We start from the raw sequence: 15,640 nt of genomic DNA, 5'->3' as shown, positions 1-15,640 counted from the left end.
AGGTGTTCTTTGAGTAACACAAGAATCAAAAGGCACCAAACACTGCCCAGTCTGCAGATGACCCTACAGATGAGGGTTTCCTCAAAAACATAGCACTGTTATGACAGGTATTAAAACATGTTGACCAGCCATATCCACACAAACCCTGTTACACCATTACTCCAAATGCAGAATAGCAACACATGCGTTCTGTTGTTATGTCAGGCACATCCCCCTCCTGTGTGTTGGCCTGTTTCCACAGTGTATGTTGTTAGAGGTAAATCCCAAATCCATCTGTGATGTTGTTTGCCAAACACCAGATCTAGGTCCAGCTCACAGTGAATGAAAATGCCCAGCACCAATATGATGTTCCTAGATATTGGAATGTGTTTCCTTGCAATTGGGTATGGGAATGTTTCCACAGCTGTTCCACATGCTTTCAGCTAGAGGAGGGCTGCAATTCTTGCAGAGGCCATCAGCTGATCATGAGCATCACTTACAAAACACAAGCTGCTGCCTAAGCAAAACAGGTGTAGTTCTCCACATCCACCAGAGAGAGAGTGAGAGAGACAGACATAGACAAAGTAAGTCAGGGAGGGGGTGGTAGAGTAAAACCTAAGCTTGTTTGTGTCACACACCTACCAGTACAGGGTTTCAACCCCCTGACCTACTATGTATTGCTATCACATGTCTATGCAGTTATTGCATGTGCCGCATAGCTTACATGTTAAGGAGCTCTTCAAATGTATATGTGATGGTGAGTGACATCTGCAACAGTGATATGGTAGCAATACGGTAGGTGTAGTACACGTGCCTGTCCACATGAACAGGTGTCAGCGTCAACACTCCCACAACCCCTCAGGGACTCATACACATTGACACACTTGGCAGGGTCAGAAATACACTTCCTAACTAGTTAGTTTGCCACAATACAGTAATGTGCAGGTATCATATGCACCACAGGGGGTTATCAGGAGGTTATATGGGCAAAGGGTATGTGAAGCTGTCTGATATCAGACAGCATGCTTTAGTATGCCAATGGGAGTTGTAGTGAGTGTGAATGTGGTCAAAAGTATCAAACACCACACACACACACAGACACAGGGTGACAGTACTGACATGTATGTGTGCATTGCTTCACAGGTATGTAGTGGTTGTCTGTGCCAGAAGGCTATACAAGGCTAGGTGAGGTGTATACCTTGGCATCAGGCCACATGACAATGGTCTGCAGTGTGGCTCAGGGGTGTAGTGTCTGGATTGGCCCACACAGGCGGGTATTGTATACACCTTCCAGTCACCTAGGTAACTGTTGTGTGTGGCCATTGCTGTGCAATGCTTGCCATGTATGTGTTATTTGGTCCATGACATGGATGCTGTCTGGGATATGCACACATCCTACATGCATGTACATTGACATGTTCAACTGTACTTGGGGTGTCTGGCCCATGTTGTGTACACAGATTGTTATCATCAGATGTGCCAGTCTTGGCCTCATGTGGTGGGAACTGGTAATGGGCAGCAGGTTGACCCTGCACCTACATTGATAACATGATACAGGTATTCCCTGGTGTCAGTGGTATCTCTCCATACAGGGCATGTGTTTAAGGCATGGTATGTCCTTTGTGTGTCACATTTGATTGCACCACAGGTGTTGCAGGCATCCAGTGGGGAACATAGTGAAGGCACACTCTATGCATGTACGTGCCAGTTGTGCTGATAGGGTGCCATGCCCTCTGTAGTCCACTGCAATCACACCATGGTTACTATCTGTGGGCAATATGCAGGGTACTAACACCATAGTGGTTGTTGCCTAGGTGAGTGTGTGAGACATAGGTTGAGACTGTTTCCTGGGTAATACAAGGGCTGCTAACTTTGTTCGCCAGGCCTTGATGTCACATGTAGGGGTATGGATTGGCACCACAGCCTCTCAGCTATTTCACATCTGCTATCCTTGTAAGGTGGACATTGTGACATATAATAGGGCCACCATATAAGAAATATGCAAAATCCACTCCACAATGAGTCCAGTTGTTACAAACTCACAGCTACCTCCACACAGGATATGAATGACAAACACAGACACACACTTGCCATGTCTGGGATTATAACTCCTACCTAGCTAGTTTATTACACTACAGCAGTACACAGTTATAAGACACGCTGCGGAGATTACTGGAGTACTCCCTCCCCAAAGGTGTATTTCACTGGGAATGACATCAGCAGGCTTGCCAAAGAAGGTCAGTTGAGGTTGTAGTGACTGTGAATGGTCTCAAAAGCATTGCACCCTACACCGACATCCACACTTGCCATGTGTGGGAATAGAGCCCCTATCAAAGTACTATATCACACTACAGCATTATGCTCTTATAGGATGCACCATGGAGATTACTGGGCTACTCCTTTCCCAAATGTGTGTTTCACACTGAATGACAAAAGCAGGCTTGCCAAAGTAGGGCATTTGAATTGTAGTGAGTGTGACTAGCCTAAAAAGCATTGTTCCCTACACAGATAAAGAATCACACACACAAACATCCACACTTGCCATGTGTGAGAATAGAACCCTTACCAAAATACTATATTACACTACAGCATTACGCTGTTATAGGATGCACCATGGAGATTACTGGGCTAGTCCTTTCCCAAAGGTGTACTTTACACTGAATGATATCATCAGGCTTGCCAAAGTAGGGCATTTGAATTGTAGTGAGTGTGACTAGCCTAAAAAACATTGCTCCCTACACAAACAAAAAATCACACACACATCCACACTTGCCATGTGTAGGAATAGAACCCCGACCAAAATACTATATCACACTACAGCATTACGCTGTCATAGGATGCACCACAGAGATTACTGAGCTATTCCTTTCCAAAAGGTGTATTTCAAAGTGAATGACATCTGCAGCCTTGCCAAAGTTGGGCATTTGAATTGTAGTGAGTGTGTCTAGCCTAAAAAGCATTGCTCCCTACACAGACACACACACACACACACACACACACACACACACACACACACACACACACACACACACACACACACACACACAGTTGCCATGTCTGGGATTAGAACTCCTACCTAACTAGTTTATCATACTACAGCATTTCGCTGTTATACAACACGCCACTGAGATTATTGGGCTACTCCTTTCCCAAAGGTGTATTTCTAAGTGAATGGCAGCCTTGCCAAAGTAGGGCATTTGAATTGTAAGTGTGACTACCCTAAAAAGGTATTGCTCCCAACACAGAGACACACACACAGTTGTCATGTCTGGGATTAGAACTCCTACCTAAATAGTTTATCACACTACAGCACTACGCAGTTATAGGATGCGCCATGAAGATTATTCAGCTGCTTGTATCCCAAAGATGTATTTCAAAGTGAATAACATCAGCAGCCTTGCCAAGGTAGGGCATTTGATTTTTAGTGAGTGTGACTAGCCTAAAAAGCATTGCTCCCTACACAGACAGAGACAAACACACACACACAGTTGCCATGTCTGGGATTAGAACTCCTACCTAACTAGTTTATCACACTACAACATTACACAGTTGTAGGACGCGCCACAGAGATTACTGGGCTGCTCCTGTCCCAAAGGTTTATTTCAAAGTGAATGACATCAGCAGGCTTGCCAAAGTAGGGCACTTGATTTGTAGTGAATGTGACTAGCCTAAAAAGCATTGCTCCCTACACAGACAGAGACAAACACACACACAGTTGCCATGTCTGGGATTAGAACTCCTACCTAACTAGTTTATCACACTACAGCATTACGCAGTTATAGGACATGCCATGGGGATTAATGGGCTACTTCTGTCGAAAAGGTGTATTTTAAAGTGAATGACATCAGCAGCCTTGCCAAAGTAGGGCATTTGATATGTAGTGAGTGTGACTAGCCTAAAAAGCATTGCACCGTACACAGACAGAGACACACACATGGAAACACACACACACACTTGCCATGTTAGGGATTAGAACTCCTACCTAACTAGTTTATCACACTATAGCATTACGCAGTTATAGGATGCGCCACAGAGATTACTGGGCTACTCCTTTCCCAAAGGTATATTTCAAAGTGAATGACATCAGCAGCCTTGCCAAAGTGGGGCATTTGAACTGTAGTGTGTGTGACTAGCCTAAAAAGCATTGCTCCCTACACAGACACACACACACACACACACACACACACACACACACACACACACACACACACACACACACACAGTTGCCATGTCTGGGATTAGAACTCCTACCTAACTAGTTTATCACTCTATAGCATTACGCACGTATAGGACACGCCGTAGAGATTGCTGGGCTACTCTTTTCCCAAAGGTGTATTTCAAAGTGAATGACATCAGCAGGCTTGTCATAGTAGGGCTATGGGGAGGGGAGTGTGTGTGTGCATGGGCTATAACCCATTCATCTAGTGCTACACACATCAGGTTTATATTCCACAGGTACTTATATACAGCTGCTAGATGACTACTGCCTTGTACAGTCATGTTGCACAGCTAGGACTTGCATCACAGAGTCTGTAATGCTGAGGGATACCAGTGGCTAATTTCTACAGTGATCGACATTTACACATCATGTGGTTGTAGCCATTTGGCTGTGTGCTGGATGGGACAGGCCTCATGATGGAAGGCTCTTTGTCACTGTCACTGTCTTCCACACATCTATGTATATGTACTTTTGGCATATTGTAGTGGGTTGTCCTTGGATATATTTGTGTATTCTTATCCATTGTGTGTGCAAAGCATGACTGGTGCATACTGAGGATTTTATGCACTAACATCTGCAACTGTCAGATATGTATGGTCCACTGTTGTTGGCAGACTTGGGCTTCATTTGTTATATGTATGGTCCACTGTTGTTGGCAGACATGGGCTTCATTTGTTTAAATGTGTGAGCATGCCCAGTATGACCTTTCAGTATGTTGTTGCCTGACATTGCCTTCATTTCTCTGTGTGTGTGAGCATGCTCAGTATGCCCTTCAGTATTGAATGTGTAGATCCATTGCAGGTAGTCTGTACTTCATTGCAGACCTTTGTGTTCTACACCTAGGGGTAAAAAACTCTTTCTGCATAATATCTGTACATCAGTTGGCAATATGGGGTCAAACTGTGCAAGGGATAGTGTGTACTGTAGGTGATTGTGTCTGTGCTGCTTCTGCTACATGGTACTGGTGTTAGCAGAGATATTCAGGCATGTGTACTGTTATACACTGCAATGTTTTATGTCCTCAAGTACTGAAGTACTGTCAGGTGGACATTTTTGCTCACAGTGATGTCCTGGGGAACACAGGGTGAATGCAACTGTGTCCAGTATTGTGGTCAAATGCCTACATATTCATGGAAAGTTATGCCATTCTGGAGGGGGTGCTGCAGACACTTGCTGCTGGGTCTGTGTATCCAGTTCAGCAGCTTGGTACAGTGCTGGCAAAGGATCCCATATTTGTACATCCATCAATATGACAGCATGGCATTATCCTGCTGTGGCAATACCTCACAGCTGTACAGATTCACGCAGGTTACCCAGAGGCAGGAGTCATAAATCATGACATTACTCCTATTGGGTTGTACGGGTGGGTTTGTAGCCACCCATTTTTGTGTTTGCAGCCAGGGATAGTATGTGCACATGGCTGTGTGCTGGACCTTGCACATTCCATGCTGCCCATTCTGCCATCCTCCCTCTATTATTCTATCCTCTTCCATACATTATGCATACATTCTCTGATACTTTCCCTATAGTTATCACCTCATCACAGCTGTGTTTTGGTGTTGGTCCACAGTTCATGCAGTGGGACATGGTGGACATGTTACTGTTGTTTGTCCACATGACCTTGCATATGGCTTATGAGGAGTGTGTTATGTTGTTATTTGGGTGTTCATGACATAACATACATTGGCAGTATGGGTGGGACATGGTGGACATGTTACTGTATTTTGTCCACATGACCTTGCATGTGACTTATGTGGAGTGTGTTATGTTGTTATTTGGGTGTCCATGACATAACATACATTGGCAGTACGGGTGAGACACGGGCCTTTCGCAGAGGCCTGTAGGCCATCTGGTGGTGATACAGGCTAGCTGTAGCAGGCCGTTGCATTCTGTCAGTCCTATAGTCCCAGACTGCCATACAGTATATTCCCCTGGGGTGACAGGGTAGGTATGCTAAGTGTTCATGCCAATACTTACTGTCAGTATTGATCAGGTGGTGTGGATGCTTGCAGGGTGCTACTTACAGCTAGGGACACACCTGCATGGGACACCTGCACTGCATGCTGCATTCTTTCGCTATTGCCATACACAGGTGGGGGTCATACTGTACCCATTCCCAACAGCAAGGATACGACCAGAGAGGTACCTGTGGATGGTGTTTGGGTGAGCTGGGTGCTTGTGTGCTATGGACACTACTTGCATCTGACTCACAGATATGCATGGGGCATTCCAGTTATGCTGGCCTGTGCAGGGACATCAGCTGTTTCCCAATACATCAGTCCTATCACCTTTGTGATCTGCAAGAGTTCAGCCAGACGACAGCGATATTCCCTACTACAAGCCCAGATAATGTGATGCATACCTGTATGTACAATTCCAAGGGTGTGTCCATTTCACAGGTGCACATTATATACTGCATGTCTGGGATACTTTTCCCCGTGTACTGCTTGTATATGTAGCCCAACAGTCATGCCATGTCCATCTTTCAGATGGTGGCACATATTACCACCATACATTTATAATGGCTTATCTGCTAGCATGTGTTATTCTGGGGGGAATTGTCTTTGGCACTGCAGTTGTGAGGACTTGGCCCTGTCATTGGCAGTAGTGGACAGTGGCCAATGGGGGGGGGGGCACACCAGACTGTTACATTTCTAAATAGTATTGGGGGGAACACCTGACTGCTACTACATTTCTACATAGGATTGGGGGACACACCTGGCTGTTTCCACATTTATACACAGGATTGGGAGGGGGGGCACACCTGACTATTTCTAGCTTTCTACATAGGATTGGGGGGCACACCTGACTGTTACTACATGTCTACATAGGATTGGGGGGGCACACCTGACTTTTCTACATTTCTACACCAGATTGGGGGGGGCACACCTGACTGTTTCCTACATTTCTACATAGGATTGTGGGGGCACACCTGACTGATGTCTTCACAGGATTGGGGGGCACAGCTGACTGCTTCTACATTTCTACATAGGATTGGGGGGATCACACTTGACACTTGTACACATTTGCTATGACTGTACTGGTATGTCAGGTACTCCATTTCATTTTGTATTCTAACCTATCATTCTGACTAGAGGCATATTAGTATACTACAGGTCTTAGGTTTGATTGACCTACATATTAGTTTCTGACTTCCTACCCTTCATAACTAACATCCCACTGCCTGACCTGATGTAGTCTGTCTGAGTAGGCCCAGGGGGGTTACCCCTAGGCATTATTCAAAGACCTTACCACAGCCTTTGTGTTTGTCTACACCTGTACTCCTGGCTGAGACTGTTGTTTGGTATGTGAACCTCCTTGACTGGCATGTGTGTGTCATATGGACACACATGTGGCCCAACACATTTCCTGCAGTGGGTTTTGTCACCATGTGTAGTACTGGCTACTATGGTGATACCAGTATTTGTTACAGATCTCATACTACCACTGTAGGTGTCTACTATCTACTGGCATCCCATTCAGTCACCCGATTCCTTTGCATGCTCACATCCATACCATAGATACAAGTAACAACACATACTACTCCATTCGGCAATTGGTAAGGAGAGTGACTTACCTTGTGGGAGTGCCAGTATTGAGGATGGTGCTGGGGGGGGGCTGCCTATGTTGGATGCACATAGTATACTCCCTATACATGGTTGAGCACAGATAGTGTCATGTTTGGCATCCCTTGTACTGTATGTGCGAGTCAGAGAGAGGAGTCATTCCCTGGGTCCCTGTTGAATCAGTGTATGTGCTATGCATTGCCTCTTTGCCAAGGCCAGGGCATACTGGGCAAGATTCAGGGGTTATTATTAGATAGGAAAGTCTATGTTCCACTCAACCCTATAGGTGTCAAGATGCTAGTGGATGAAGTACACAACAGCTTGAGGCAGTTAAATTTTGATATGTTAATAAGTGATGAGATGCTACAATTTCTTTGGATAGAAAAAGCTGTTATACCTATTTTTAAAGCCCTGCCAAAAATCCACAAATCAGTAGAAGATCCCCCGTTCAGACCCATTGTCTCAGGCAGAGGCTGGGTCACGGAGCACATTTCCATCTGGATAGAATATACACTTCAACCACTTCTAGATAGAGGAACTTCTGTGTTGAAAGATACAGGTGATTTCCTTAGAAGGGTAGGTAGGTTTAACTACAACAAGCCACAAGGAAATCTTTTAATGGTGACGTTGGATGTCCATAACCTTTTTACTGTGATCAGTAATGACTTTGGTATCCAAGCCATAGGTGGGGTCCTGAGTGAGTTGGGTGAAGAGGACAATAAAATATCCTTGGTCAAGGAGATGCTGGCCCTGGTCCTAGAGAATAATGTCTTTATAGGGGACAAGCAAATATATAGACAAGCACAGGGGGTAGCTATGGACACCCCCTGTGCTAATACATATGCTAACCTGGTCCTTTGGTTTTGGGAGAAAGATGTAATTTTAGAACATCCACTATGGAAACAACATGTGTATATGTATACACATTTTGTAGATGATGTTTTTTTCTTCTGGAGGGGTGATGCAGACATGCTAATAGATTTTGTCAGCTACCTACACTTCACCACATCTTTCCTTAGATTTAAGTTGAATTTCTCTGACACCAGCATAGATTTTTTGGATGTCAGTATCACACAAACTAGTGATGTTTTTTCATCGAAGTTATTCAGAAAGGATTGTTGGAAGAACAGTCTGCTGTGCTTTGATAGCATGCATCCCCGTCATATGTTTCCCAACATAGTTCAGGGCCAGGCAGGCAGAATATCTAGGATATCAATGAATGATATAGAATATGAGAAAGATATAGAGTCCTTGAAGCAATGTTTTTTGGACAGAGGATACAATGAGGGGATGATCTGTGAGGTCATTAATGATAGTAGGCAGAAAAGGGATAGTAAATATAAACCATGGATCAGACAAGAGCATGCTGAAGCTAAGGCCAAAGTTCCACAGAGATATACAAAAAGGGAACCTAAGTTGTTTGTCACCTATAGTAGTAATACCAAAGATATAAAAAATATAGTCTTTAACAATTGGAACATCTTAAGAAGTGACAATAAGTTAAAGGGCCTAATAGGAACTAGACCCAGTTTTGGATACAAGAGAAATAAGAATTTAAAGGACATCCTTTGCACTGAAATGGCTTTTACTACATCCAATTCATTTAAGGATAGCCCAGGCAGTGTTCCCTGTGGCTTATGTAAAGCCTGTCTGTCCATTAATAAGAATGCAACTTTTAAACATCCTGTTACTGGAAAATTGTACCACCTTAAGGCAAGGGCTACTTGCAGGACTAGTCACATAGTTTATTTGGCTACATGTGAACATTGCACAGCATATTATGTTGGGAAGACCGATAATATGTTTAAAATCAGAATTCTACAGCATCTTTCCAATATTAGAAATAAAAATGTGCATAATGCTCTTTAGAGGCACATTGAACAGCACTCCACACACACTTTCAGCTTCAGGGCTGTGGTTAACGTAAGGTTAAATAATAGGGGAGGGGATATAAGGTTGTTGACAGAATCCCTTGAATCTAAATGGATCTTGGAGCTGAGGGCTCATAGGAGCCCAGGGTTAAATGACATGGTTCCTTTGAAACCCGCCCTACAAAAAAGGCGGGTAGTTTATTGATTGCTGATTGGTTGGCTTTTAATTTAAAATAATGGTAATGTTTGTTCCTTTTTATCTGATGAAGGGTACCACACCCAAAAGCGCTTATCCTTGGCTGTTTTGGTTGTTTTAATAACGAAGGAGTTAATCCAGCAGTGTCCTGCCATTCTTTTCTCTTTTTGGATTTTATTTGTTAATGCATATGTTCTCCTTTCATGTTTTATATATATATATATATATATATATATATATATATATATATCTATATGTATAAACTAATGTTTGGCAAGTTGATCTTTTACACAGTTGATTCTTGTCATATCCATCTGAACCTATGTCACATCTTACAAGACTTTTTGTTTTAATGAAAACCCACAAACAAAAAACAAGCACACCCCAGTACACCCCTAAATCCTATTACCTAATACTAGCACACGAAACTGTGTACATTTTCAAATGTATACATTTTCAAATAATGAAGTTTAACCCTCCTAATAGGAACAATTGTCTCAGATCAACAGCCACGCTCACAGGCTTGAATTAACTTATAATGAAGGTTAGCCATGCTAATACATATGGTACAGCCTGTGCTTCTACTTCCACTTAGTGCAGTCTGTTTTGTTTTATTTTTATTTCTCTCCCAGATTAGAGAAACACTTGAATGTTTTCAGAAAACATGATCTCCTAGTCCTTGCAGGAAAAATATTCTGTTTTTATTGCACCTTTATCAGATTGTCTCCATAAAAATATGAGAACCAGGTACACAGTTGCCTCAACAATTTTTTCATTACATTCAGTGTTTTTTTTACTTGTTTCCCCTGAAAACATGGTATTAGATCAAGCCAAGAGCTGTAATCCAGCCATCCCCCTTCACAAAATTAAGAAAAAGCAAATCAGTTTTCTTGTATCATACTTTTTTCCTGAGGACTTTTCTTCCCTTTTTACATTGCAGTGCCTACATTTCTTAAAACTGAACAAGCAGAAAGGAAGATGAAGGGGAAAAAAAACATTGGCACCTGTTTATTTTAGTATCCCTATTACGCACAAAAATAACTGAAAAAGTTTTACTTTATAGCATGCAGTTTATGTCATGCATTATAAAAACACTACTGTTAAGAAAAATATTTTCTCTTACTTACAGTTAACTGTTTCCTTCCCCTTCCCCCTCTCCTAAATGTTCTTCCAAACATTAATGACATGAATTAAAGCATATGCTTTGGAGTATCCTACAAGTCTAAGAAAATAAAAAAAATCCAATATTTCCAGGTTCTCTTGTATGTTTCTCAAGAATAATTAATGCTTTGTAGTCCTACATTTATTTGTCAATTTCCAAGTTGCTGGTTTTCTTCCTGTTGATCTTCATCTCCCAAATCCACTCTGTGCTGTCTTTTTTTTTTCTGTCTCTCTAGCATTTTCCTTTGAAACACTCTAGCATTATCCTTTGAAACACTGGAAACGGTTTTACTGGCATAGTCTCTCAATGGGCTTTATCACCAGAAGAACAAAGAAGCAGAATCTCCTTATGTTTGATAGCTCACTTTTTCGTTGGACAAACTGTTGTACTTTCTCCTTAGCATGTTCTGCTTCAAAAAATGATTTTGATGCAACAGGAAAGAATATTCTGAAAATAGCTGGATACGGCAGTGTGAATCTCACACGTGCTTCTCGATATTCCATGTTTACTAGAATGACTTTACTCCTCTTCTGCCTGGTGTACAGTGAGTAGTCATTTTCCACAAACACGTTACTGTCTCCCATTTTAGTACTTTGTCCTTCTGACAGAGTTTTGTCAGAATCAACTCTTTCTGCTGGTAGGATTGCATCTTTACTCTTAAAGATCTAGGTTGCTTTTTAATGTCCAGGGTTGGAGCATATGCATAATGTGCTGTTTCAGTTAACAACTCCTCTTGTGGAATAGCAGTCCATTTGCTTATTTGTGCTTTCTTAAAATTAATACAGTGTGTTCCTTCAAGCTTCTCTAGTACAGCAGAAAATCTCAGGAGTTTCCTAAATGCTCTGTACTCTAATTCTATTATTTTTTCAAACATGTCATCTTGAGCAATCTCATACTTGGCCAGCCTTTTCTTTATTTCAATTTCTGTTTTTTGCATTTTTATCAACTCATCTGAATATCCGTTTAAAGCTACTTCCATTATTTCCAGCCTTTTGTTATTTGAGTTGATATACTCCTTCAGTGTTTCGTTTATTTTAATCAGCTCTGAGCATGTCTGACTTATTTTTTCATCTAGATTACCGGAAGTCATGTATTGCATTGAACAGCTGCAGGATTCTTCGCAGCCAGTGTTTTCTCCCCACATTTTGTGCCTGATTTCTTTGCTGGCATCCAGGCAATGCATTTACTAGCCAGAAACTGAAATTTACCAAAAAAGACAAATTAACAGGCTGTCTTTTCTGAGTTTCTGTTTTCACACTGGGGGAGCTGAAATTAAGCTGTTACTTAGTGTGTAGCCATCCTGGAAGTCCAGCCAGTACTTCAGTTTTGAGCCATATCTGCATATACTTTTCATGAACCCTGATGATGTGATATATAGAAAACATTTTAACAGCAGTAAAACTTTAAGCCTAGAGTTCTTTTATTGTTTTATTTTTGTAGTTTTTTATTCTGACCTTTGCCATTTGTTTTATGTGGATAGCTAATTGGTTGCCTGACAGAGCCCATATGGTTAGAGTCGCAGGTGCCCCTTCCGAAAGCAAAAAGAATACCAGTAGTGTACCACAGAGCTCATTGTTCAGCTGTCTTTTATTTGATATCTATTTTTGAGACCTCTAAGCCGACATTTCTGGCCTATGGTTACTTAAGTTTGGAGACAACTGTAAATTGGGTGATGTTATTCATTCTTTCACTGACTCACAGTTGCTCCAATATGGGTTATACCATGTTAGCAATTACTGCAAGAACAATGGTTTGAAATTAAATATGAAGAACTGTGGTATAGTTCATTTTGGTAATCAAAAGCTTTTCACATCCCATGTAGGTGACACACCCAGCCAGCCAGAAACTGTTATAAAGTATTTAGCCACTCTTGTTTGACTATTCCTTAGCTTTTGACCAGCATGTCTCTGCAGTGGTTTAGTAAGCCTTCTCTCTGTTTCATCTAATTCCAAAGGCATCCCCAGTAGATCCAAGGAAGTCTTAATTCCCCTTTACTCATACCTCATCAGACTCATTATTAAATATAATGCACCTTTTGTCATGTATTGGTCTAAACATATCACTCAACTGAAAGGCCTCAGAGATTCACAGCTAAAAAGATCAGTAGTGGCAAAAATCGTAGTTATGAAGAGAGACTGGAAGCTCTGTATCTCTCTCTACTCAGTTGCTTATAGACTTTTCCATGGAGATCTCTGCCAATCTTTTTGAACCAGGAAAGATCAAGGTAAGCCTGGATAGCCCCAAATTCTCCCCTGTTCTGTCTTGTTTTGCCTTCCCTGAGGCTGGAGGGAACTATTGAATAGTATTTTTTTTGCTAGGCTTGTAATTGTCTGCAAACTAATTGCCCAATATTTATGATTTCTGTTTTTTTATTTTTTTCTGTGCTTCATAAAGATGTTATTCAGGTAGCAAATTGAAAAAAAAGTATACCTTTCTTTTTCGTTATATGGAAAAATTAAATCAGACTATATTGTAGATGGTATGACTGAGTATTACTCATTTTCAGCATCTTCCTTAAGATAAGTAATTTCAAGTAAGAGCTTCAACTTTATCTTTTAAATATAACTTTCTGTGCAATTTATTAGTGTGATACATCCTTTTTTATCGCAGTTAATATTTTTATTGTAATATAAATAGTCCTTGTCATATCTACCAGGCAAATCATAAGGTAAGAATTTTCAGTGTGGAGGGTGTTAAAACTTGCGAAGACAATTTTGAATAGACAGCGAGATTATGCCATGGGCATAAACTTGTTTTTTAAATGATATTCATTTGTTCAGTATGACACATTCAGTGCTAGATATTTACATTGTAGTGCTCCGATTCTTCAGCCATGGATTTTCTTGTTGATATTAATATTATTTTAAGAAGTCAAAGACCGAATATAGAAGAAAACAACTAACTGCTAAAATCACTTCTTCCCAAGGGCAAATAGAAGAAGCCAAACTGTGTTTTGAGCACTTTTGTTCTTTATTCATGATAAGAACTTCTTCAAAAATGAATAAATAAATGAACACTTCTTTAATAAATACTAGTGTTGTGTTAAATCACTTTAATTACTAGAAGTCTGACCAATAACAAAGTGCTCTCCAGCCAATTATCAGGTTAAAACAAGTTTATTTGAAATCAGAGTAGCCAGTTAGGAAGGTAAAAACTCAATAGAGTGTAACCCGTTTAGAATGAGATTGAGGAGTATAGGGTTTGCCACGGGGGGGGGGGGGGGTGTCTACCTGTACCACCATAACGCACACCTAATATTAATATTTTCATTGAGTCCTGGGGAGTTCTGCATATAGTAGCAATTGCCATCTAAATTTGATGACTTCAAGTAATGTGTCCTGGTCACCTACAAAGGGTTTGACTTGCTCTAATACTAAGAACTTAAAGCTTTGAAATCCGGAGCATGTGGAGCTGTGTTTCCCTAATGCATTGTGGAGGTCATGATTTCTTATCACTCCACAGTACTCTTTGATATGGTCTGCCAGTCTTCAGGAGGTTTTGCCTATGTAGAACGTACTGCAACTAGTGCAGATACCTGCATATACCACATTAGTGCTGCTACAGTTGAAAGATCCTTTGCAATTAACTGTAAAGCCATTGTGTGGAAAGTTGTAACAATTTCCAATAAATATGTGCTTGCAGGCTAAGCAGTGTCCACAAGGAACCAGCTTTCTGGATGGGTGTCTGAAGTGCTGGGCAGGAGAAAAAAAGGGTGGTCCTTAAGTTGTTGAAATGCTACTCCCAGAGTTTTCGATGTTTTAAAAATAAAGTTGAGGTGGGTGCCTAAGAGCTCTGGTGAGTTCCCATTTGCTATGGATTATATCCCAATTTTTGGTGAGAATCGCTCTAATGGGGAACATGTCCCTAGAGATAGGTAGCCAGAAGCTGAGAGTGAACTCAGATGTGGAAAGACTAATGTAGTTTTTATGGAATCCTTGTTTCAGTGTAGACGGGAACTTGGTGTATCTTGCATTGCTGACCTCAGTCAGGATCCTTTTGATCAGAGTCGGGGGGATAGTTCCTTTGAATGAACAGGTTGCTAAGGTGAGCACATTCATTTACAAATACCTTGTCATCACTAATGTTGCAGGACATCTGATGAACTGTCCCTTAACAATGTTGGTTTTCATAAAACAGGAGTGTTGACTGCTGAATTCAAGGTACTTATTCTGATAAGTATTTTTTCTATATATATTGGACTGGAAGGAACTGTCCCAGGAGATTTCCACATCAAGGAATTGGACTTTGTGGTTGATGCCCATCACCATGAAAGACAAAAATTCAATGCTTTCAGATAGGGCAATAAGGAAGAAGTTGGATTCAGCTTTAGTTCCCTCCCAGACAAAAAAGATATCCTCAGGACAGAGACGATACAAAATAATATTGTTGAAGCCCTGGTGAGTAGAGAGGGTGTACTTTTCCCAAGTGCTGAGCACTATATTGGCTTGGGTGGAACCATCTTGGACCCCATGGCTACTCCTTTTTGTTGTTGGAAAATTCGGCCACTAAAGTGGAAAAAGGTATTGCTTAGAAATGTGCCCACAGGTGGTTTCCACTGTAGGGAGACTAAGACTTGTTTCATTGGTGAGGAACTGGTGGGCAAATCTGAGGCCCTCCATGTGGGGGATATTAGTATACAGAGCCTCA

The 15,640-nt window shown here is 41.4% G+C and overlaps 1 protein-coding gene across 1 annotated transcript in view; it reads left to right on the top strand.

Moving 5' to 3' along the window:
- LOC122791395 (PH and SEC7 domain-containing protein 3-like) overlaps positions 1-15,640 on the top strand; it is a 1,011,223-nt gene that overhangs the window by 982,157 nt on the left and 13,426 nt on the right. The gene's annotated exons all lie outside the window — the stretch shown is intronic.

This window comes from Protopterus annectens, chromosome 17.part0, assembly GCF_019279795.1.
Source record: "Protopterus annectens isolate FY-2018-M chromosome 17.part0, PAN1.0, whole genome shotgun sequence".
Lineage (NCBI taxonomy): Eukaryota > Metazoa > Chordata > Ceratodontiformes > Protopteridae > Protopterus > Protopterus annectens.
Note: the sequence above shows the minus strand (reverse complement) of the source record. Positions and strands in the feature narration are given on the sequence as shown.